General features: G+C 44.5%; 1 protein-coding gene across 6 annotated transcripts in view; it reads left to right on the top strand.

Moving 5' to 3' along the window:
• The window catches only part of TSNARE1 (t-SNARE domain containing 1), a 510738-nt gene that overhangs the window by 1085 nt on the left and 484424 nt on the right, over nucleotides 1–25229 (top strand). For 3 of the 6 annotated variants that reach the window (XR_012659332.1, XM_075085934.1, XM_075085927.1), the window contains exon 2: nucleotides 16528–16621. The gene's annotated coding sequence lies outside the window, so the exon portion shown is untranslated. Of the gene's footprint in view, nucleotides 1–14397; nucleotides 14502–16527; nucleotides 16622–25229 lie in introns of all 6 variants that reach the window. The other 3 variants (XM_075085929.1, XM_075085928.1, XM_075085931.1) reach the window with 3 other exon arrangements.

Below are 25229 nucleotides of genomic sequence, written 5' to 3'. Positions count from 1 at the left end.
TGTGTGACACGGGGCCAGGGCTGGCCTTGCATAGGGGGGTGTGTGTGTGACCTGGGGCCAGGGCTGGCCTTGCACAGGGGCGTGTGTGTGACACGGGGCCAGGGCTGGCCTTGCCCAGGGGCGTGTGTGTGATACGGGGATAGGGCTGGCCTTGCACAGGGGTGTGTGTGTGACCTGGGGCCAGGGCTGGCCTTGCCCAGGGGTGTGTGTGTGTGACCTGGGGCCAGGGCTGGCCTTGCACAGGGGGGTGTGCGTGTGTGACACGGGGCCAGGGCTGGCCTTGCACAGGGGGGTGTGCGTGTGTGACACGGGGACAGGGCTGGCCTTGCACAGGGGTGCGTGTGTGACACGGGGCCAGGGCTGGCCTTGCACAGGGGGGTGTGTGTGTGCGTGTGTGTGTGACCTGGGGCCAGGGCTGGCCTTGCACAGGGGTGTGTGTGTGACATGGGGCCAGGGCTGGCCTTGCACAGGGGGGGTGTGTGTGCGTGTGTGTGTGACCTGGGGCCAGGGCTGGCCTTGCACAGGGGTGTGTGTGTGACCTGGGGCCAGGGCTGGCCTTGCACAGGGGTGTGTGTGTGACCTGGGGCCAGGGCTGGCCTTGCACAGGGGTGTGTGTGTGACACGGGGCCAGGGCTGGCCTTGCATAGGGGGGTGTGTGTGTGACCTGGGGCCAGGGCTGGCCTTGCACAGGGGTGTGTGTGTGACACGGGGCCAGGGCTGGCCTTGCACAGGGGTGTGTGTGCACAGCTCGGGACCAGGCTGGCCTTACACACAGGGTGTCTGTGTTGCGTCGGGATGGCACTTGTACATAGAGGTTTCTGTTTGTGACGTAGGAGCACGGCCGTCCTTGCAGAGGGGTGTGCGTGTGCAATCTAGGGATGGGGCTACCCTTGCGCAGGGTTGGCAAGCGTGCGTTTGCACAGTGCGGGGACTGTGGCTGGCCTGGCACAGGGTTTGCATGTGTACTAGCAATTGGGGAACAGGACTGGCCTTGCACGGGGTATGAGCAAGGAGGGACACACATGCCGAGTGTGCCATGCTCTCCCAAAGCCCACGCTTGTGTCCTGTGTGGCTGGTGACTCTGCAAAGAGAGGAGGTCCCTGCTCCCCCATAACAGTGACTGTGACACTGTCCTGTCGTTGCTCAACCCAATGAAACGTTGATGTGTCGACCTCCGGTGCGATGGCAACGTGGGGAACTGCTCTGTGAGCAGTGTTGTAGTAAAATAACAAGTTTTGGCTGGGTTTTAACTTCAGAGAGGGTATGATGGTATTTATTTCCTTGTTTATTTGCTTCCAGGCTAATTCAGTAAGTGAGATGGACTTGCAAGTGCTTTGGGGAAAATACGGGAGAGGAAATGAAACTGCTTTTAAATGTATAAAGCACCTACAGTAGCCCTTGGTTGCCTTTGCAGAGACTTTCTTTGGTTGCTTTTGTACTTCAAAATGTTTGTGACTCGATGCTTTTAATAAAAGCTTGCCCTCGCTGCGTGGTACAATTAACCTGCAGCATCTGGCGCTGGAGCGGGCTTTGCTGGGGAAATCTCATGTTTCCACTGAACTGCTCGGTGTCTTTGTGCGTGTATCAAAAAGCAGAGGGTTTGGAAACCTAAAAGGCGTGCTTTCGTTCTTCTGCCATCACACCGAGTTCATGCTGCAAAACCTCTGGTTGTTTGTGTCGGAAATAATCCGTGACATTTGCAGCTCGAGCTGCGTCCTCTTGTCTGGGAGCGCCCCGTAAACAAGCGGTCGTCTGTTTGCAAACCCGAGGGTAACACGTGCGTGGGGTGGTGGCCTCAAGTTTTGCTCTTTGTGCTTCCTCCTGCTCTATCCTATGTTTTTACTAGCTGTGTGGTGGAGTAACCTAAGAGGGTTTTTTCCCCCCCCTTTTCTTCCTTCATCCAGTATCAATAAGGTTCATTATCCAGCACTTATCCTTTTTCCAGGACGCTATTTCCCTTTGCAATGGGTCTGTGAATATGCAATACCTCATCTTGCCTTGCTGGTCTCTGTATTGCCTTGGTCTATAGGAGTCGATGCAGATGGTTCAGGTCTTTAAATCACTGATGACTCAGGCCAGCCGTTGTCTGGCCCCTCGGTGTCTGCCTGAACAGCTCCACCATCTTCTCCAGCTGCGATGTCTGTTTCCATCTCACCGCACCTCCAGGTTGGTCTGGGGTTTTTCTGGGGTGCTAACGATGTGCAATTTCCCTCTCTCCAGCCATCAGCAACAAATAACCCCTGTTGCTCCCTCTGAAGCCTCTCAGCTTGCTGGTACGCTAATGCAGTTAAAAACGAGCTCAACCACTGCTGATGTGGTTTTGATGGACGTTGGAGCGGCTGAGCAGCGCAACCACGCGTCCTGCTGCAGTCCTGGCTCCTGGTTCACATCTCCACCCCCGTTTCCTCCTGCCACCATGTCTAAAACAAGACCGAACTTTCAGATACCAAGTCTCCCTCCTAGAGGAGTGCTGGCAATTGCCTGGTTCACAGGAGTTTTGCAGTATAACGCTGTGCTGCTGTGTTTTCCTGGCACCCGGGGTTGCGTCCTGTGCAATGACTGCAGGTTCTTTAGCTGAGTTTGGCTGTGGAGACTGGTACAACAGAGATTTTAATATTAAAGTCTTCTATTCCCGTCCTCTCTTGTGCAAGAAACCTCATTCCCTTTCTCACAACTTGCCCTTTTCTTTTTTTTTTTTATTTTTATTTATTTAAAACCTCTTGTCGTTTGCTGCTGACCATGCAACTGTCCGGTGTGACCAGGTCTCCTAGCCGGCAAGATGCCTGCTCTGAGGGTGGAGGAGAAATAATACTTCTGTGTCTTGATAAATTTGCATGTTTACAGCACTTAAAATCTAATTAATAAAAAATACGCAAGCTGGAAATGAATGAGTCTGAGCTTCCCCTTGCTTATAAATATATTATCAAATGGTATTTCGAACTGCTGGTTCTTCCGGGAATTCAGGGATATTTAAATAGCAAGTGTGAAAGGGTAAATAATATCAAGATAAAAATAATACTTTCGATTCCCTGCCTGTACCATAAACACATTCTGCTAGATGAAAATGGAAAGAACTTTTAAAAAATTCATTTTCTTTTCCCATCTTTGTTATCTTCCATCCTACACTTCAGTTAGTTCGAGCAGCGGGGCGGGTGGGTGGGTCTCGTTTGGCTTTTTATGGACCTTCCAAGGGTTGCTGGTGCTGCAGGGGTGGAAATCCGTGACATCTTAGGGCTCCGTATGGACAGGAGGAGCCTCTGCCTGTGTTTGATGTAGGGTTGGAGTCGTCTTCATCGGGGCAAAGGCTGCTTACGCTGGAAAGAACTTGTGCATCCAGGTCTGATCCCCGTGAGACCCGATGGATGGAGGACAGGGTCCTTCCATGGGGATGTGGTTGGTGGTGTCTCCCTCACCATAAGAGCGGGTGCATTTGCCTGCAGCATGATCCATTTGGTCAAAATCTCATCCAGATATTTAAGCATGAGCTTAACTCGCAAAATGAATCACCAGAGTGTGCCTACACGCTGGTACTTGCCGGGGAAATATTGCAAAACTTGTCTTCCAACCCTTCAAATTGCATTTTTCAGCCTACTTTTTGACACGTGCAAGTAAAATCTGGCCACAAACTTGGGTTGGCGTTGCCAGCAGCGGCATTAAGCGTTGCAAGGATTGAAGGGAAGCTCGTGCCCATCGCTTGATGTTGAGTGCCCAAAAAGCGACACACAAAATTCGTGCTGTCACCCTGCTGTGAAGCAGCACATGCCTTTTGCTGTCAGGAAGGTCATTTTGTGGTTTTTAATAATGTGTTTCCAAAGGAATTTGGTCAAGATAAGAATCTTATGCTCTTTTTTTTTTTTTTCATTCTGCTTGCCTTGCAAATGATGGTATGTAAGATTAAAATAATGCAAAAGAGTTAAATTAATCTGATTTAACACTTACAGGGAGGTTTCTATTTAAAACTCTTTCTTCGTAGTGTCACTAGTCAGGAAATTCAGTAGGCAGGTGCCATCTTTTTGTTGCAGTGCATGGGCTCATCTCTGCTATTCAGTGTTTCTGATGATGGAAAAAATAGCATTTAACTAAAAAAATAATGGGCAGGATGGAAGGATGGATTCCCCCCTCCCATGTCCGTTTTGTTTGCAGCACCATTAGGAAGTGAAGATCACATTGGAGATCTGGTGTTTTTTTCAAATATATTCTGAAGATGGGTACAAAAAAAGGAAGAAATGGTGTATCACAAAGTTTTTTTTTGTTTGTTTTTCATTTTTTAATGCTTCTTTGCTGTGATGCAGAGCTGTAGGGAAAAGCTCTCCCAAGAGCAGGTCAGGTGCGTTGGCTACTCATCTGCTGGGAAGCTGCAAGCAAAATCTGCAAAACGTTGTCCAGCTTCTCCTCGAATGAAGTGGAACTTGTCTGCGATACCTATACTTACTTTTTTTCTTAAAATAAATTTACTTTTTAAAACTAAATGCGTTGGGTTCAGCTGCGATTTCTTTGCTATCTCTGTAATCTCTCCCCTAAATAAAAACAGAGAATAACTGCAGAATGGTTTAGGCTCTTCATTGTGTAGCATTTGTTTTGTTCCGCTATCACCCCCACTGCAAAGCCACACGTTGCAAAAATGTGCTTTTTTTTGAGGTTATCGGGGACTTTATTTGTCCTCCTTCCCCTGCTGTGTACATTTATTATGATGATAGTCTTGAATAACTTGGCCATATATTTTTTTCCCCCTGTAGGACTCCTCCATCATCTGATACATGGAGTAAAGGAGAGCAGGAGACAGCCATGTTGTAGGATTTTACTCCAACCCTGTTGTGCTGTAGGTGGCTGTAGTCCTTATTTCTGTAAAATAAAAGACTTTTCTTCTTCCATGAGGGACTTGGATCAAGCTTGTTGCTTTTTTTTCCAGTTTACAATGAATCTTCTTGCGATGCTTCTGCGTGGAGGAGGGAGGTGCCTCCTTCATTTTTCTGCATGTGAAAACCAGGCAGATTTGGAGGTGTTGTGACCCAGATTTTTGGATTAACTCATTTCTTTGCTGTGTGAGATGCCAGAGACTCGAATATGGTACGAGGGAACCCCCAAACTTGCTATTAATGGCTGCTTTGTAAAAAATCTCATGAACAGATTGCTCAGGAGCTCTGTGGTGGAGGCATATACAGCCATGAACGCTGTTTTTCTTGATTTTTCTTTTTTTTTTCCCCTGAAATTCCCGTATTTATTTACCAGCATGTGACATCTCATGACTGTGACCACAATCCGTGTGCAACAGTGCTCGCTGTGCAGCTCATGTCCTCCAATTTTGGGGTGTCTTGGGGGAGGAAAAATTCTCCCAGGATGTTTGGGGAAGACTTGGACGATGTCTCACCAGGTCTGTGAGCTCTGCAACAGTGGCTTCAAGTTTAGGCAGAACTAACTGTAGGGAAAGTCCAGTCTGTGCTCCACAAAAGCAGAGATTTTCATGCAAAAAACCAATGTTCCGTGTTGAAACTTCCCCCTCAAATTTAGTACTCGGTTAGATAACCAGTACTGATTGTTTTTACTGTGAATAGTTTGTTTGGAAAACATATTAGTGGCTAAAAGAAGGGTTTTTTGTCAGAGAGAGCAGTGGTTGCAAATAACTGGATAATTGCAATTATGTTTAAGCTGAATTATTCGCAAATGCTTTGCAGCATCCCATGTTATGCTCTGAGTTTGTCCAATTTTTGGGAGAAAAAACCAGTCCCGTGTACCTATTTGGTGATGAGGAAGGTAGATGATGCTGCAGGAACTGCGCTGACTTGCAGAGTAACGCTCTGTTTAATATAACATTGTACATTACAAATTTTCCTCGTTTACTACTTATTGAGATTTCAGCCACCTGGAAGTAGATGCTGCAGACGGTGATGCCTTGAGTTTGTGTAATTTTGCCGTCGCTTCTGTCGAAACATCCCTTTTCCAACATGTGGGCTTGGTTTTTTGAAGGGGGATAACGCAGATTATTTGCTGACGATGCTGGTTGTGCACAGGCACCATTCAACATCCTTCCAGTGACTGAAAGTCCGTCTTTGTCCCTTCTGCTTGCCATCAAATCTTTATTAATGAGTAAGCAAACTTTTTATTTAATGGTAATTGATCCAACAACTTGAAAATATCTTCAAGAGAGCAAGTATTGCGAGGAGAGGTTGAAGGAACTGGGGGGGTTTAGCCTGGAGAAGAGGAGGCTGAGGGGAGCCCTTCTCGCTCTCTGCAGCTGCCTGAGAGGGGCTGGAGTGACGGGGGGGGTGGTCTCTGCTCCCAAGTAACAAGCGATAAAATGAGAGGAAATGGCCTCAAGCTGCATCAGGGGAGGTTTAGATTGGTTATTAGGAAAAATGTCTTCACTGCCAGAGCGGTCAGGCCCTGGCACAGGCTGCCCAGAGAGGTGGGGGAGTCACCGTCCCTGGAGGTATTTAAAAGACATGTAGATGTGGCACTTCAGGGCATGGTTTAGGAGGCCTGGGAGTGTTGGGTTGATGGTTGGACTTGATGATCCTAGAGGTCTTTTCCAACCTTAATGATTCTATGATTCCATGAACTGTGTTTTCTATTCCCAGATAATTAAAAATAATGAAAAAATCATGTGGCTGTATGAGAGTAGGTGCTGGGCATTAAGGCGTAGATTGATCTATGTCATTTTTACCACCTTCCATGTAGCTGCGTCCTTCTGTTGGGAGCTGCAGATCTTGAGCATTTCCTTCTTGCAAAGTGAAGCGAGCGCTAAACCTTAATGCAGCTTTTGACTTCTCCTCCCTACCGAAACCAATTGATTCATGATCCCCTGTGACACCATTAGCTTTCTAGGCTCTCAAGAGAACCTCCTAATTTCTAAAATACCTAATTTATATAAGTTTAAACATACTGCTAAATAGGTTGAGATGTGATTTATCTTTCCCAAATGTTTTGATATCTTCTGTTGTCGGCCTGATGTATCCCCAACCGCTGTCTTACCTGAGTGCCTGTTGCTGCAGGAGAGACCCTAATGTCAGTCCCATCGAATATTCTGCTGCGAGTAGTGACCAGGAGCAGATGCTTTGTGAAAAAGTATGAGAAATTAAACTTATTATGTATACTATTAAATAACATTTCTATAATATAGTTAATAATATATATAATTCACATATATATAATAATAGTGCACGTGAATATGTTTGCTTTTATGCTCTGCTTTTTCTGCTTTAGTTTTAAAGAATTGAAAATTTTGGTCCTTTCTCTGCTGAAGCCGCTGCGGAGGGGGCTGAGGGATTGGTGCGGGCAGGATCAGGCCACAGTGAATAAGCATAGCTGTGATCAGAGAGGCGTGCCCAGCCTGCTAACGTTCACCATCCTCTTGGGTACCATCTCATGCAGGTTGTAAAGCCATCCAGATTTGTAGCGACAGTGAAAAATAGAGTCATTTTACTGGGACTACTTTTACTAACGATAAATAAGGAAAAATAAAAAAATTATTAAAAACAGGGGTACTTTAAATTGTGTTGAGGCCACTGCGTGTTAGTGGCATGATTTCTCAGTGTTGAGAACCTTCAGCTTCCACTAACTTCAAGCAGCTGAAGATGGAAATAGGTGGCAAAATATGGGCATCAAACCACCCCAGAAATGCTGTCCTAAGCTTTTAGACGCTTCTGGTTGAGAACAACCGTGTGCTTTCCAAAGCCCTCGTAAGTATTGATCATGCACCACAGCAATGTTTCATAAGTATGGGTTGTTTTTCTAAAAATGTAATTGATTGCGATCCTAGCCAAGTGCCAAGGCTGGTCCCTTGGAGGTGCATCCTAGCAAGTGGTGTAAACAGCGCTGCAATATTACAGTAAATCAGGATGCTGCGACTGACTCGCCTTTGAATTTGAAAAAGCAGATTGACAGTCTCACTACAGATATTTTCCTGATCATCTTTAGAGCTTCAAGCAGGTCCATTTCTTCTCCTTTGCCCCAAACATAGGACAATGGAAACCATTTCAATTCTGGATTTTTTTTTTTTCCCCTCAGAGATACTTGCAGTTTAATTGTAAAGATCCTCTTCCTTGTGCGTGGAAACCAAGGTCTGTTCCCCCACCCTGCTCCCATTATTCTGACATATATTCTGACATACCTTTGTTTCCTTTTGTGCATCTCATGGGCTTTCAGGTCTACAGGCTTGCTCTTCTCTCTTCATCCAGTTCCTTTCCTAACACACTGTTTGTCATCCTTTTAATAATTAATTAGAATTTATTATAATCCCATACTCAGAAACAGGGCTCTGGGCCTCAGTCCTGCTTGCAAGGCTTTGAACACAGAATATAGAGAGTGGGCAGAAAGCAGCCTGGAGGTGGTTCTGTCCATGGGGCACTCGCCTCCCACCTCCCTGCACCTTCTGGCTTTGACCATCCCTTTTCCTTTGGCCCCTGGTAAAACCAGAAGGAGCTTTTGCATTTTCTTCAGTAGTTGTTTTGCGGGCTTGAGATGCTGCTAGCTTCTTCAGCCCCATCAGGGTGCAACATCCCTTTACAAGAAAAACTCAGCTTCTACTATGCCCCCCTGCCAGCAGGAAGGAGAGGGAGAATATAAAGCTTTGCTCTTTGCAGACAAATTACTTTTCAAAATCTGTGGTGCTTCTTGGGTTGGGATGGTAATCAGACTCATTAGAAGCAGGTGGTGGCCTTCAGGGTAAGGTGATTTGTGGTCTTCATCAATCTTCTACACACAGGTGGAGCCCCTTGGCTGCCTCCTTCAACAAAAGCTTTGGTGAAGGGAGATTTACAAACCTGATATCCTTCTTGCTCCTCTCCTATAGCCTAGAGAGGCAAGTAGTTGGTGTGGTTAGTTAAGGGCTGGGTGGACATAATCTTGATGGATGTCCTCTCAAAGCCTACCAACCCCTTGATAAAGCCCTTGTAGTTGAATGAGGCAGTGTTTTCTGATGGTTCATCATGTTCCATTTCCATCACTTGCCTTCCTGGGCAGACCGAGGCTGGTTATTTTGCCTGGCTGACTGCACACCACATAGCAAATTTGCTCTCCTCAGCAGATGAGGGTGACCTTGCGCTTGCTGATTTGGTTGCTGGGCTCTGCTGTTAGCTCCCTGCATTGCATCTCGTAAATAACTCTGGTTTTCGGTTTCATTTCCTGGACCTGTTTACACCTTCCCAAAAATTACAGCCTCTGAGACCGGGGTTTGCTAGGCGAAGGGAGAGGAGGGCACAGAAAAACCTGCAATCCATGTTTTTTCATGCGCCTTCATCAACGCAGTGGTGCCAGTGGGACCGGGATCTCCCTTCTGGGGTATGAATCAGGCTGTTCTTGCATTCGCCTGGGATCGCTCCTATTCTGTGCACGAGGTTTCTTTCCCTTCCTCTGTTCAGCGTCATCTTAAATTCATGTCCCGGGAAATGCCTCCCTCACCTGCTTTATTACCTCTTAATGTGTTTTCCCAAGTATATCTCCCGCTCGGATAAACCTCTCCTGCTTTCCTTGGCTGCAAAACTGGCTCTTTTTGTGGTCTTCCTCCTCCAGCTGCTGTGCACATCCTTCCTCCGTCCATGCAGAGGTACTTTTCTGCTATTTAGCTCATTTTTCAAGCACTTTGGAGCCTGTGCATCCTCCTCAAGAGGCGGATGGATGCAGTCGCTCCCGGTTTTGCATCCAAGCCGGCGTTAGCTGTGGTCATGTGTGGAGCCGGTGGGGAAAGCAAGAGTATTTTTAGCGTGCACTTCTGTGCGCCGCTCAGGGGGCCGCCCACAGTTGAGTATTAAAATAATAGCGGGAACATTGGGTAAGCTCTGCAGCAAAATGTTGATATGCAAATTGCCATCTTAAAGAGCAAACCTCAAGGCGATTTTTGGCAATGCATGCAAGGCTCCAAAGCAGCGTGTTTTGAATAAAGATTACAGCAAGGGATTTTGTCCAGAGGGCATGCTTGTCTCATTTATTCTGAAGCTTAGCAGAGCTGGTAATTCAGTGTTGGAAGCCAACAGGGTGAAACGTATGCACCTTTAAAAAGGTATTAGATTAGCTAGCACTGGCAAAACAAAATGTAACATCACCTCTGTAGCTTGAATTTTCAGGGTTGCAGAAGCAATAAATCCAGTTGCGTTTCATTTGCAAGTACTTCCTGGGCACTGTCCAGGGAAGAGGTGGCTGTGATGGTTGCAGAGTTGGTTTGGGAGGTTTGGAGGCATTATCTGGTAATGAATGACCTTTTGCCGGCTGACTCAGTGCTGCTTTGACTTATCTTCAAGTTGGTGATAGGCAGCTTGGCTGTTTGGAACCTTGCAATAAGAAATTGGATAAAATATGAATCACTTTTTGTTTGTTTGTTTTATTTTCCTGGTTACTGAGTTCATGGTGGCACTACTGGGGAGGAAACAGCAGTAAATGAGGAGAACCAAAGCAGAGGTTTCATGGTTCTTGCTTTGTGACTGCCCAAGCTGGCCCGGTGTCATCAGCAGAAGTCAGAGGTACCATTGCTTCTTTCTGCCCCCAAGCTTGCTTGTGTTCAACGCCTACAGCTGGGCAGCTTTGTGGGTTTTCAGGTAGGTAAAGCAGTTATCCTGCTTCAGTAAGGGCAAAGAGCACTGAGGGAGATCAAGAGAAGCTGTTAGATGCCACGGGACCACTGGCCAAAGGTTGCCCTTTTAATATTTGAGGACTGAAAAGCAGGTGACAGTTTTAACCTCTTGGCAGTACCTTCTGCACTGGCATAGCTTTTTTTCTTACCTGCTCTTGCCTGATACTCCTGTTTTGTTCTTGGCCCTACTTCTGAACCTCATTTGACTTGTGGTTTCTTTCTCTTGCTAAATGATGCATTTAAGATGTCCTTGACTTGAACATTAGCAAAAGCTCAGGTCCTTTCCCTCCTCTCACACACATCCCCCATAACTAGATTATAACCACAATTATTGTGTGGTTCCTGTGTGCTGGTGATGGGTTTAATTCAGCAGCTGTTTCCTGGACAGAGTTGACCAAATGTTGTTTTTGCCTGTGGACCATTACAGCATCCTCAGCCATTGGCAGGAAGGCTGGAAGACTGTGTCTGCAATGCTTTTCTCTCTCGCATGTGATTTCTCAGGGACTTAAATAATCTGAGCTGAGGTGTGTGTTGGACTTCTACATCCCATCAAATCATCATGGGCCGTGGCTGGACATGAGTGAAGCCAACGTGCCTGACAGAAGAGTAGGAGAACATGCCCTGGAGCTTAGTTTTCCTCATTGTACCTCACACTGACAGCTTTCTAGAGATCTCGGTTGACTTCTTAAGAGGTCAGCTGAAGTTTTTGGTTGAAATTGAGGAATCTGTGCCCAAATCTGCCAAGTTTTGTATAATGACTTTTTATATACTGGTAGTAAGAGGTAACTTAGTGTGTGAGTGCTGCTGTGCTTGTTTACAGTATAACCGCTGAATGAATAAATTTCATACAGGTTTACTTTAATTACTTGCAAATTGGGAGTTTTAAGAGACAGAGGTTGGTGCACTTGCCCCAGTGAGGTGGCCAGCTGGGTAGTGGATTTGAGTCCTTCCATTTATTCTAGTTCTGGAGGAGTGAGTACTGTGGTTCTTCAAGAACTATTGATTTATAGGTGTGTTCATTATTCTTATACTGTGAAGCCTGGGCATTGTTGGGGGAAAGCAAATTTTGTATCACAGTAAATGTGTTGCTGTAGGATTGGAATCTGGCAGTAAATGAGGCAACTTCTTGTGAGTAGCTGGTAGCTAATTTTTCTTTCTTTCATTGTAGCATGGAAGAACCAGGTGGCCGAGACTTTGTGGGGGCATGTTCCTCTGACTTTGATACAAGTTTGTGTTGATCAGCTTAGTTCCCTTGTGTCCTTTTACTTTAATTATATGTTCCAACACCATAAGACTTTTAAATATCAAATTTTGAGGATGTTCTCTGCCAGAACTGTATGGTTTAAGTGCAGATTCTGTTGGCAGGCATCTCAGGAGCTGTTGACTTCCCTCCTTCGTAACCCCATCCTCTCTTGCCTAGTTTTTCCCTCCTTAAAAGTCAAACAGATTTGATAAAAGAGCAGAGCTTTGTAACACATTAAGAGGAAGTACATAGGAACTCAGAAAGTGGCGGTCTTTAAAGTGCTCTCATGAGTGTATAGCCCTGTGAAGATCACCATGTCCTGCTTGCATCTCAACAGTGCTGAGTGAGTAAAAGAAAAACATCTTCCTAGCATGGTTCAGGCATGTCTTAAATCTTCTTTGAGTCTGTCCTTTGCTGCATCCTGCATCTCTGTGGCATTAAAAACAAGCTGCTGGTTGTGTCGTCTAGAGCCCTTCTTGTGTTGCCTTATGCCTTGTTGAGATGTTAACTCTTCTCTCCAAGGTCATGAATCTGTTCCTGACTTTGAAATGCTCCAAGTCTCTGTCACTCTGTCCTTCATCCCTCTTGAGGACATCACCCATGAACATTTGTAGGAATGCTCTTAATTTTCCCCAAACCTTGTTTTTTTGATGGAATATCTTCAGGGAACCTCACAGCTGACTGTCATGCCAGTGTTGCTCTCTCTTTAGATTGTATCTGCGTTTCCTGATGTTTCCCATCCGATCTATGTTCAACTTTTTCTGCAGTCAATCTCCTATTTTAAGGCCTTTTATGCAGGAATCATCTCCTTACTCTGATTTGAACACCATTTAATGTGATGCAGATGTGATTCAAAAGTGATGCCATTGATAATACCTTTCAAATAGTTTGTTGTTGTAGTTAACAATCTTGGGAATGCTGTCATTTTTTTATCTATCTATCTATCTATCTATCTATCTATCTATCTATGCGTGTGCATATAAATTTATATATATATTGGCCAGGGACAAAGGTTAAGACATTGTAGCATGCTAACATTTGAAAATCTCACAAATAATAAAACCTGTGTATTTTTTCTGTCCCTACCTTGGCTCCTTTGGTAGTTATGGTATCGGCTGCTTTGTGTGGGGAAACTGAAATGGTGAACCCTGATCTTGCTGGGTAAGAAACATTTTTGTTAAGATGTGCATTTAGACTAATTCTGTCTTCCATAAAATGTGCTGAGGATTTGTGATCCTCAGTAGGCATTTGACAGATCTTAACTAGTTATGCTACGTCTTGTCAATCAAAATTAAACGCCTACTTCACTCCTTCCTACTTTCTCTATCTTCAAGCTTTTTTATTTAGGTTGGTCATTAAAATTATAACTTATAACCATAGAAACGAGGAAAACCCACCCCTTACGTTCCAAATCTTTAGCGTGAAATTCCTCTACTGACATCATGTGAGTTCTATACACGATGGCTTAAAAAAACCCCCAAAAAACCATGCAGGTAGGCAGAGTTGTCATTAATTCCTCCTATAATGGGCTTGTTCCTATGGATGTCAACCAAGGATCATGTTCCTCATGTGTTCCTGTACGGTGTCCAGCAGAAGGAGAGACCCTGCAGCAGAGAAACCGCCTGACAAGATAGTTGGAGAAGAAAACAGATAGATAAGTGGGTTGGGAAGGGTGGGAGGATGAAATAAGAAGATGGGTCAGCAAGAAGTTGCATGCGTGACGTAGTGCGTGTTGATAATTTCGATGTTGGTTTTCATCCTCCTAGGTCTGCCTGCACCATTGGGTGCTCTGAGAGATGGGCATAATATTGGTACTTATCATAGAATCACAGGGTGGTTTGGGTTGGAAGAGACCTTTAGAGGTCATCTAGTCCAACCCCCCTGCAGTGAGCAGGGACATCTGCAACTAGATCAGGTTGCTCAGAGCCCCGTTCAACCTGACCTAGAATGTTTCCAGGGATGGGGCCTCCACAACCTCTCTGGGCAACCTGGGCCAGGGTTTCACCACCCTCATAGCAAAAAATTTTTTCCTTATATCCAGTCTGAAACTGGATATAAGGGGACTTCTGTAAAACTGGGCCACCAGGTTTTTACGCTTAAGGACCTGAATCCCTGCTTGGCAGGATGGCATAGCTTGTTCAGAAAAATGAAAATGATTACTGTTTTTTGCTTGTAGAGACAGTTTAAAAACGCTTGACCCAAGGCTACATGAAGGTGATAGAAATTCTTACCTCAGGAGCCACGAGTGTCCTGAGATTTTAGTGCTGGACGCTATGTGCTGGACAAATAATACTGTTTTCATTTGGAGCAGGATTGCTCCATGTGAGATTGCTTGAGACAACACTTCTGACTTTTTTCCCCACCTTAAATTACACTATCATTAGGGTTTATTACACAAATATGAGGGTTTGGGTTTTTTTTTGAAATGGAAGGAGTAATTGATCAGATTAAAATTGTTAACTGCAGCTGCCAGCATTGCTGTCTATAACTCACCCAGTTTTGCTCTTTTTATGAATTCTGGGGACTTGGTAACACAGGGAAAGTGATAGAGGTGGTCAATGAATGACTGACTTCTCTGGGTACCTGATGGCAGGGCTGGAGGAATCCTCTGCTGCTTGCACTTTGCTGGGACCTCGCAACATGCCGAGATGTGCCGTGCGTTGGAAAAGGGGAAAGTCCTGGTACTGGAGCAGGTTGGTACGTATTTCAAACCAATAGATTTCAAAAAACCAAAACAAACCCACAAACCCAGAAGACATACTCCCAAGACTGTTGATTGTTGATACATAGACTTTCTGTTTGGTTGCCAATGTGTAGATGTGAACCAGTAGACAATGGTACTTCATATCGATGCCTCCTTAGGTGTGTTACAGGAGGAATAGGGTTTGTACAAGGAATCCTACATCTCTGGTGTCAATGCACACGCTTCGTGTGTTGCTGTACAGTGATTACGAAGAGGGAAGGCTGCCCTCTTGAGAAGTCACAGCACGTCTTGATGTTTGGAAGGTCTCCAGGATGGAGACGTGGATTGTTCCTGAGGTAGTTGGATGTGGGAGTTTCATCTCTCTCTCTCTCTAGGAAGCCTTGTCTCTTGGGAAGATGAATTTTGACCTTTGGCCAGGGAAATAACGAGGAGGAAGTGTTGTATGATGTAGCATGACAAGGTGTTGCTGAGCAACATCTTAAAATTTAAAGGTCTTTCTTATTTACCCTGTCTTCAAAAGCCAACACCAGGCACTGTACTTTAATGTAAAGGCTCTTAAAGATTTTTTTTTTTCATGTGTTGGAGCTTCTGCTGTTGGCTTTTAAAGGTGTTGAAATAGATTGTGTTCATCAAAGAGGAAAGGGTAATTGTGTGGTTTCTCTAAGGTTACTAAAACTCAGGGCAGGAGCTCCTTCAGCATCCTTTGCTGCTTTCTCCAGCCCCAGTGCCATCCTGTGTGGTTTGACTTTTCCACCATCCCATCACGAGGAGGGTCAAGAAAGCTTTGATCATAAGTCTGGAAGGCTGAGTGCTGCATGATGATGCTTCTCCTGCTTAAAACAGACCAACCAGGCAAAATTTTCAGCAGTTTGATTATAATACTTTCTTTGAGGAATAATTACTGTATAAAGGGAGTAATACTTCCACTTTCTTAACGTTACACAGCATAAATGTGCCTCTACCCGAGTTGCCTGAGCCTTTCTTTTTCTTGTTTTCTTTTTCTTTTTAAGCATAACAAACTGCATTAAAAGCATGTTGAATTTCTTCTGAAGCATTCATTTCTGAATTTGGGACCAAAAAAAGAAAAATCAGTCGCTAAAGGGTGTGAGGAAAAGAGGGGTGTAGTAACTCTGGAGGCTCTAGTTAACGATCTGTCTGAACGATCGGATCTTTATGGACATTGTTCTGAAGTACACAGCTGTGTATCGCTCTGTATGGATATGTTACCTATTGTCTCTTGCTCTATACACATCCATGTGCACACGCACTCTTGTATGAATCATCTTCCCAAAAGTGATAATTTAATTTTTCCCCTCTATTTTTTTAGTTCAAAATAAATTATAAAGTTACTGTAATGAATTTTTTTCAATCTTCTGCTAACTTTGCTTTGTAGCAGACTGGCGGCTGTTACAAAGGCATGAGTCCTCTCTGCAGCTTCGTGTTACACCGTCCTAGCGAAGGTTTTGCTTCTCTGTCCTGAGACCTTTTCCAGTGCTGGGGTCGCTTGGTTGTTCCAGTTGCGTGCGTGTGGCTCAGCGATCCCTTTAGTTGCATGGGCTTTCCTTTTGTAGGAAGTGCAGGAAAAATGCTGACAGATACTGCTTAACTGGCAAATACTGAATATAAAATATGAGATCACAGTTGCGTGAAATCACAAATTGTAGAAAATGAAAATTACTTGCTGTATTTCACTGGACATCCCCTAATGTTTGCACTTTGAAATTAAAGGGAAGGAGTGGGTTTTGTGGTTTGTTTTTTTTTTTTTTTAATGTGTGTATGTTACATTGTCAGGAGGTATTGTATAGGCCAAAAGCAAAGCTTGCCTAATATGTATATTTTTCTTTAAGAAATTCACAGGGTGGAAAACTCCTAAAGGCAGTGGAATCTGAAGACACAACTGAAAACTCAGTCTTGGGAATGCCTTCACTTCAGAGCGGGGGAAACAGAGCAGATAAAAACATGTATGAAATTTTCACTTCTGATTTTCTTTTTTTTTTTTTCCCCCTTTTCCCTGAACAGGGACGATACTGCTGAGACGGGCCTTGGGTCTGTTGGGCTGTTGCTGCCTAGTGTCGAACAAGTGTTACACAACATCAAGGAAACAGAATTGTGGGTGAGAGATTTTTTGCTGTTTTCCATCTTTAATAATCCTTCCTGTTTCAGGTTCTTTCCTTTGTTTTGGTTGTTTTTCTCCATATGCCTTCAAGTCATTGGAGGTGATGCTATGTTTGGTGGATCCAGCCTCTGGGTTGGGTGTGCAGGAACATTGTGGGCTCAACACTTGCCGATGTTCACCCCTGGATGGCATCTTCTGCTCTTTGCAGTGGTTTCCTTGCTTTAACTGGTTAATATTGGGCAACGTCCATCCAAATTCTTCCCCTGACAGCTGATCTTGCCTGACTTGACTGATTTAATTAAGCTCTGGGATGGTCCAGGCTCGTGATGCATTGACTTTGAGTTGGGCTTTCTGGTCAAAGTGAGTGCTAATGGGTGCTCTCTGCTATGAACAGATGGTCAGTGAAGGTTTCATTTTTCAAGGCGTGACGGACTGTATTTGTAAAACCTTTAGAGTTTTGTATCAGCAGAAATAGTTTTCTTAAACTACATCTGTTTTTCCCACCTGGAATACCATTATGGTAATTTGTATCGTGGCTAGAATGGTTGTTTCACGTACTCCAGCTTAATAGTAGGGAATAAGTCTTTTCTTGGGTATTTTTGGTTTGTGTGTCCGTTCCTCCTTCATCGAACACTTTAGAAAGTATTCTAGAATTTTAAAAAAGGAAGTTTTTAATGTATTTTTCTGAATCAGGTTGTTATCTTGCACTTAATTCTTATTCAACAAATCACAATCTTTGAAACAAGTCCTTAAAATGGATTTTATTTCTCTACCTCTGTTTTCCACAGCATGGGGAGAATTGGCATGTTCCAGCCCCGTTTCGTATACAGAGCTAAACAGATTTGTAACAGTCCGTAAATAATATGCAAAAAGTATGCCTATTAACATCCTGAGTAATCACCAACAACAGAGTAAATACGAGGTTAATGAGATTAAGAGGAATGTAAGTGTTTGAGTGCTCCTACTGCTGGCATTTTTCTTCAGATACTGTATAATATTATTAAATCCCACTCAGATTTTTAATTTTTTTTTAATAAATCTTTTTTTTCCCTATTTGTTTCTAGTGCTGGGGCTTAGAGGTAAGGAGTCTGATTAGCCCTTGCCTTCTGAGGTCTTCTTCCAGGCATCTGATACCCTCCTAGATGTCTCCTCAAGGCCACCAGAGGAATTGGCCCAAGTCTTTTCTAGGAAACATGGCACCATTAGAAAATCATACCCAGAAGTGCATTGAGATTTAGCCCTTATTTTTTTTTATCCCAAGCTCCATCTTGACTTGATTTCATTTGTCCTTTGCCTTTCTCCTTCCAAGTGCTCTCCATCATGTGCTTTCTATTATACCTTACTGGGAGACAAAGACATATTTCCAAGCAAAAATATGACTTTTTTTTTTTTTCTCTATTGTAGTACCTCTCAAGCCCTCTCCCTTTTCCAGGTTAGTAGGTCTTCTGGACATGATGCTCTCTGTGCATCTTCCTCTAGCACCTTCTGGCAGTCATCAATGTTTTCTCAATGTCACTACCTCAGAATTGTTTATTTCAGTTTTCTCCACCCAAAACTGCATATGCGTGGTTGACTCAAAGCTCTAGGCACCGACTCCCCTTACTGGTCAGTTGACAAACTGCAACGTATTTTTTTCTATTTTAAATGAAAATGCCTGACTGAGAAACCTGTTTCGTTTACTCAGGATAAATCTTGTAGGTCTGACCCTAGCTTTTCTTTTTATGGTGGTTCTGATTAAACCGTGAACCTTCAACTTAAATGATTTAGGTAGAGTATGGGCGCTGCATATTGCCTAAATGAATTATTTGCCTCTTAGCTTTTGTTTTCATTTCTTGTGGTTTTTTTTTTGTTGGTTTTGGTTTTGTTGTTGTTTTTTTAATATTGCAAGGTATTTTCCCTCTGTTTCAACGGAGTAGGGCAGTGGTTTCTCTCTCCTATCAGCTCTTTTGCATTTGGGTGCAATGATGACTGTTGTCCCCTCTTACAGCCTTGCCTGGAGCTGAGTTTTCCTTTCCATACTGTGTTGCTGGAAGTCAGCCCAATGTCTTGGCATGGGCTGGGCAAAGTAGAAGAGCACTAGACCGCTTCACCGATGTTGTGGGAGGGAGGACATATAATTCCACCAAATTGCTGTCCAACAGCACAGCCTCGGCAAGGTCCTCCATGTTCATCTTGATGTGATGGTGTAATGGTTAGCTGCTCTCTGGAGAACGAAGGATCATGGAATAGTTTAGGTTGGAAGGGATGTTTAGAGGTCATCTAGTCCAACCCCCCCTGCAGTGAGCAGGGACATCTTCAACTAGACCAGGTTGCTCAGAGCCCCGTCCAACCTGACCAAGAATGTTTCCAGGGATGGGGCATCGGCCACCTCTCTGGGCAACCTGGGCCAGGGTTTCACCACCCTCATTGTAAAAAATTTCTTCCTTCCAAAGGAAGATGATGGGTTTTTAATGGGAACAGTACGTCCCTTTCCTTGCAAAGGCATGATATGGGGCAGCCTGGGAGAGAAGAAAGTAGGTCTTGAGTTTGCTTGGTGGAATGATCTCTCTCCCTTTTCCTCCAGTTCCCATTATGGGTGGTAACTGGGAGACCAGTTGAACTCGGTGATGCTCCCACTAAGTGCTGAGGCTTTTGGCCGTAAGTCCCATTACTGGTCAGTGTGCAGAGAGCTCGCGCTGATGCTTCCAGATGTTGCAGTGTAGTTGGACAGAGGGACTACTGATACGCAGGACAGCAAGACCTTCATAAGGGAAGATGTTCAAATCAGTGGCAGGATTGCTTGTAGTTTCACTCTGACCTCTTTGCATGTAGGAAAGTTATGGAAACAGCAAGTGTGTGTATGTGAGTGCAAGGGAGGGACTTGTACGTATTCCTGTGCGAGGGCAGGGGAAGCTATTCTGCTTGCCGCAGCGTGTTACTAATATTTGTGTATGAGTGCTTAAAATTTTGCGAGAGACGTAAGACTTGAGAGATGTACTTCGTTACCTCGTAAATGGATGATTAAACCTTCCACATTTTCTTCTTTTTCACTGTGGGAATCTTTAAGTCATTATGCTTGTTTTCTTTAGAGGGCATATTAAAAGTAAAGAATGGAATCATTATTTATTTATTTTTGGAAAGCAGCTCTTTTTGCCTGTTTTATGCAAAAGTGCTTTAATTGATCTTTCAGATGGTTGAGAAGACGACAGAGAAGAAAATATTTAATGCAACATCTAATTCTTTCTGGTTTTGCCTCAAAATAAGAAGCCACTTTGCCAAGATTTATGTATCTAAACACAGTTTATGCGCATGGTGCAGCTGTTTTATCTGCCTACTGCAGCAGGCTGATGCGAAGAAATGCTTTGATCAATGGTATGAACTGGTTCAGGATAACTCCCAAACTGTTCCAATGATAAACACAGCACCAGTTTCTTGCCACCTTGATTGTAATTGTTACATCTTTCTACATTTGTGGGTTTTAAAAAAATTTAATCTACTTGAAGGTTAAAAATTAAAATGATGCAAGTCCATTCCTTGCTGTGCTATACTGAAGCAGAATAACACCCCATTAAACCAAGAGTCCTTCCTATGAATTTTGCACCACTAGGATGCTTCGGGGGCAGGTGAGATGACTGTGCCTTGCCTTTAATTCTCCTAGATACACAATACTGCATTACAGAGTTTATGCAAGCCTGGCAATCAAGCACATATTATCTGAATTGCAAAGCATCACTTCAGTGTCAACACCTTGCTCCTGACTATTTAAAGTGGAACAACTGGGGCGATTCAATGCTGTTGTACACTTACCTTCAAGGTTTGAGGTCTGAGCTTCTTTAGTCTGCACATGCTGGCTGAGTCAGGAATATTTATGGGCTGGAATCACCTTGCTTTGGCTCCGTCATAGTCAAAGGTCAAATAAAATAGTGTATATCAGGTCTTGTTCAGTGTTTGTGATCTGTTGTGGCTGAGTTGTGGATGGTGTGTGTGTGTTAATGCACACCTCAATGGTTTGTTCTAAAGATCTCTGGGGATATTTGGACATGGTCTGGAAGGGTCAGCTGTAAGACTGTGCCTTAAAGCTTTCCCTAAAATAACGAGCTGCATGCCGTCATGACGGGCTGAAGCTGGAGCTTGATGGAGGTGTATGGCAGGATGCCATGGGAATGATGAAGAAGGGACTGAGCTCTAATGCCTCATCAGAAACCTCTTCCCTGCATGTAGACAGAGTAGAGCCACACAAATATATGTGCTGCTGTTGAAGGTCCAGCCGGTAATCACTAAGTTTGAGTACTGCTGCAGGGTGTAGGTGTTGCGAGCTGGAAGCTGTGCAAGACACGAAGGTTGGTTCCTGATTTGAATAACTTCAAATTTACTGGGGAGTATAAGGAAGTGAGGAGATGATGAGCAACATCGGATTCAGTTGAGAGGCTGGAAGTAAAGCCCAGCTCACAGCAAGGACGGTTCAGGGCAGTAGGTCCCGAGGACTCCTGATGTCCCATACAGGTGGATTTGGGAAGTCCTCTGGAGCCTGGGAAGACAACAGAGGTGAGGACCATGGGGTTGTTGGCACTTCTTCTGCTGCTGAGTTTGTCCATGCAATTGAGTTAAAATACTTGGAAGAGATTCAATGTTTTAGAAGTTGCGTGAATGTCTAAAGTAAGCAAAACCCTTTACTGAAATAGCTTTTGATATTTTGGAGATTTTCAGCTGCATTTGTTTGAAATATGCTGTGGCATTTGTTTGAAATATGCCATGTGCCATTCCTTAAGTATGCATTTTCAATATATTTTTGGGTCCGTCATATTTAATGGTGAGCTCGAGGAAGAACAGCCCCTGTCTGGGCACCTCTCCTCCCCCCCAAAAAAAAAAGGATGAGAAAAAATGAGAAGTAAGCAAAAAGAGCTTGTCATGAAACCTAAATTCACTTAAAAACATCTAGTTTAGAAAGGCATCTTTAGAAGCTCATTCTGTACTTTTATTGCAAGGATGGTGTTATACTGCTGTACTATATCAGAGAACTGCGTAACAGCAACTCTTCTGTCCTGAACAACTGCCTAGAGCTGGAGGTTTTTCTGTTTAACCCAACAAATTTTTAACTGCGTGTCTCCAGGGGTAAAATGAAGGAGTACCTGCTCTGAAGGATTAATACGGAGTGAATTAAACATTTGTAAAAGGTATTAACAGCCTCAGTCGCTGCAGCGGGATTGCGTCCCATGGTTGGAAACAGGAGGTGGGATGCTGTGGTCTCTGTGGGGAAGCTGTGAGCCAGAGGCTGTTGCAGATCTTCCTGCTGGTGGGTCTGGCTGCTGTGGGTGAAGCACTGGTCTGGTTCAGGCGTGGGGACAGCCATCTGCATTGCAGGATGAAGACAGCCAGTTGTTTACTTAATCTGTGCGTAGATGAGAAAGGGAAAAAAAAGCCCAACCCCCAAATCCCTCATATTTCCCAACATCAACCATAAAAGTAGTTGTAAAAAACCTCAGGGGTGTCTCTTCTCTCACAGTTTCAGTAAGACCCACGGGCCAAATGCTTGTGCTCACCACAAGGATGCTGTTTCTTGACCCCAGAAGCTGCATCCCAACATCTTCCCCTGGCTCCCAGCCACGAGGCAGAAGTAACACAACCCACTGGGCAAGGAGATGCCCAAGGACCAGCTCACAGGCAGGACATGGTGGTGTCCTCTGAATGTCCTGCTCCTACAGCGTCCCCATACAGGTCCAGGATGGGGGCCAGGCAGCATTTTATCTAGATAGCCACTAGCTGGGGGTATTGAGACCCATTTTCCCACTATCAGGGTTATTGTGGTGACCCAGCGAAGCTTTTGGAGCAGCCCAGCCCTTGTTCTGCCGGCTGGGCTTGGTGCTGTTTTTTGCCACCCTCTCAGAAATTGCTCTCAACTCAGCTTGCTTTTTTTAGAAATGTGCTTTCATCATTTGTAATACTAAAGGCTCTCCTGCAATGGAGGAGTTTTTGGCTGTTATTTTTAACTGTTTCATTGATCTGATTTACAGCATGAGCTGCTGGCTGCTGTATTAGCAAGAGAGCGGAGAGCCAGCCGTGGTGTGGGGTGGGGAAGGAGCAATGTGGGGAGGTCTTGACTTATCTCGCTTGTAAGAGCTAATGCATCACGGTGCTGCAGCCCAAAGATGCGTTTTTGCCTCATTTTAAGCCAATAAAATCAGGGCTCCACTCTCTTTTAAGTGGATCCACGAACTTCTGCCCTACCCAACGTTTTGGCATTGGTGTGCTGGCGTCTGTGTGGTGAGCCAGTTCAAAACCCTGATTCATTCAAAACAAAACCTTACCAAAAATAAAAAAGTGACTTAGATTTTGGATAGATGAGGTGTAGTCTTAGCCCTATGAGGCAGCCTGCTGCTCTCACTTGGCTTGGATTAATTTTGCTTGCACCCCCAGTGGAGGCGGCTGAGTGCCAGATGTTGGGGTGTGGTAGGATGGAAGGTGGTTTCTTCTGGGCAGTGTCGTGGTCTGTGATGTGGAATGCAAAGCCGCCATCACCGATGCTTTGCTACACAGTGAGTACAAACCGGAGCCAAGAGCACCTGAAACCTTCAATGACAGGTTTGAGTGTTCAGCTCAGTCCTAACCAAGTGCGTAAATAAAGCTGGGAGCCTGAGAAATGGGTTATTTTTCTACTTGGTGAACCAGAAAATTAAATACAAATACAGTGTTTGGGGCACATGTATGAAAGTGAAACAGATGAGTGCTATTAAGTTGTTTTCAGAAGTGGATTTGTTTTGGGGTTTTTTTTTTTTTTTTTGATGGTCTGAAGTCTCTCATTTCATTTAAGGCTTTATCCTCTTGCTGTCTTTCTGCCTCTTGCACATTAGTAGGTTGGCTGAGTTAATCACATCAGAGAAAAGAGTACAGTTTGCTGATTTGGGCTTTTCTCCTTTACCCAACCATCAATGATCTTGTTCATGAACCACATAAGGACTTAATGTCTCAGTGTTGTCAAAGGAAACATAGGAAAATTCAGCAATTTTCTATTTTTTTTTTTCTGTATCATCCAGTCAACCAGTTAGTACGTGTCCAGGTCTACATTACCCATGTGTGCTGCCTCTCTGGTACTTGGGAGGATGCTTTGGAGAACAAATTGAGATATGTGTGGGGCTTGAAGGTGCAGAGGAAAAGCATCCATGGCTATGTGGAGGATGTGGAGAGATTGTGACAGAAGCGTCATGGGGATACAGAGTAGGGGAGCAGGGGTTATTGTGGCAGGAAGCATTTTATAGGGGGTGTGAGCAGGGATGCTCAACCGCTTTTGGCTTTGAGAATGTGTTGCTCTGCAATACTTGGTGCTATGCAGTATAGAAATTGTGATTTTATCCCTGCCAAGGCATGTGTCGAGCGAACAAACGGACTTGGAGACTCTTCAGTTGAAGGGGAATGTGACTTTTTTTAAGATACTGTTCTGGAAGTTGGATGTTTAGGGCTTTTCCCTTAGCCTTCCTGATCCAAAATAACTGAACTGCCTGACGTTGAAGGTACTGGGTGTATGCCCTCTCTTCCCCTGGAAGAGGAACCGAAGAAATGGTCATGTCAGGGAACCTGGTTATGTGGAGTAGCGTTTGCAAAAAAGCTGAAAGCTTAAGTCTAGCCACCTCAGGGCAGCAGTCCTTTGCGCTTTGCTAGAGGGAGATCCTGACTACTGAGACTTCTGCAGTAAAAGGAATGAGCCAGATGGGAAATAACTCCAAACTGTTCTTTCCTCTTGGTAGGCATGGCTCTGCTAAGGAGCAGGTTCCTGTTACACTGGGTGCTACTATTAATGGCACTAATGCAAATCTTGTGTGCTTCATCAGAGGATGTCCTGGGCCTCTGAAGACGAGTGTGCTCATGTGTATGGGGTGAGGAAGGCTCCTGCATACCCAGACTTGCTCTCTGGTTGCTCAATTCCCTGAATGCCCAAATTAGCTCCTTTTTCAGTTGAGATGTTGTTTGTAAACTTTTCTGTTACCTTCTGCTGACTTCAATTTGCCAGTGACCTTTCCTGCAGCCTGAATGCAGTGTTCGTGGTACAGTGAGCAATATAAACTGTCCTAAATGATACCCCTCGCCCTCCATCTATCTCAGTTTAGTTTTGCGGGAGGATCATGCATTATCACTTGGAGTTTGTTTTCAGAACCGAGAATGGTGATAAATAAAGGCTGGTGGTAAAAACTGGAGAATATGGACTGGTTCAGTTGGCTCAATGTGTGGAGAAGATAGAAGAATGGATTTTTTTTTCCCCCTTCACATATGCCTTGGGTAGACCTCTGTGTATCCTTCAGCCTATGTTTTCTAGGACTGTAGGCAAAGGTGCTCATGTCAGCTGATGTTTCCCATCTCACAACTGGAAATGCCAGTTAGGGTTATTGCAATAAAAGCAGCTAAGCAGCTGTTACTTGGTTAGAAAATGGACTAACGCAAACTCTGCCATGTGTGCTTTGCTTGCATTTGCATGCTTCCCCTGCACCTGGAATTATTTCCATCTCCATGAGATGACTTTTGATTGGAAACCTACAGGTGTGTTGCTGTATTTTCCTTAGTAATCTCTAGCACTCCCTTAATTTTTACACTGCAGTTCAGTGGAAGGGCTGTTGAAATCCAGCTGTGTTGGCATTCA

The sequence above is a fragment of the Phalacrocorax aristotelis genome, chromosome 2, assembly GCF_949628215.1.
Source record: "Phalacrocorax aristotelis chromosome 2, bGulAri2.1, whole genome shotgun sequence".
Taxonomy (NCBI): Eukaryota; Metazoa; Chordata; class Aves; order Suliformes; family Phalacrocoracidae; genus Phalacrocorax; species Phalacrocorax aristotelis.
The sequence above is the reverse complement of the archived record's forward strand: the minus strand, read 5'-3'. Positions and strand labels throughout refer to the sequence as shown.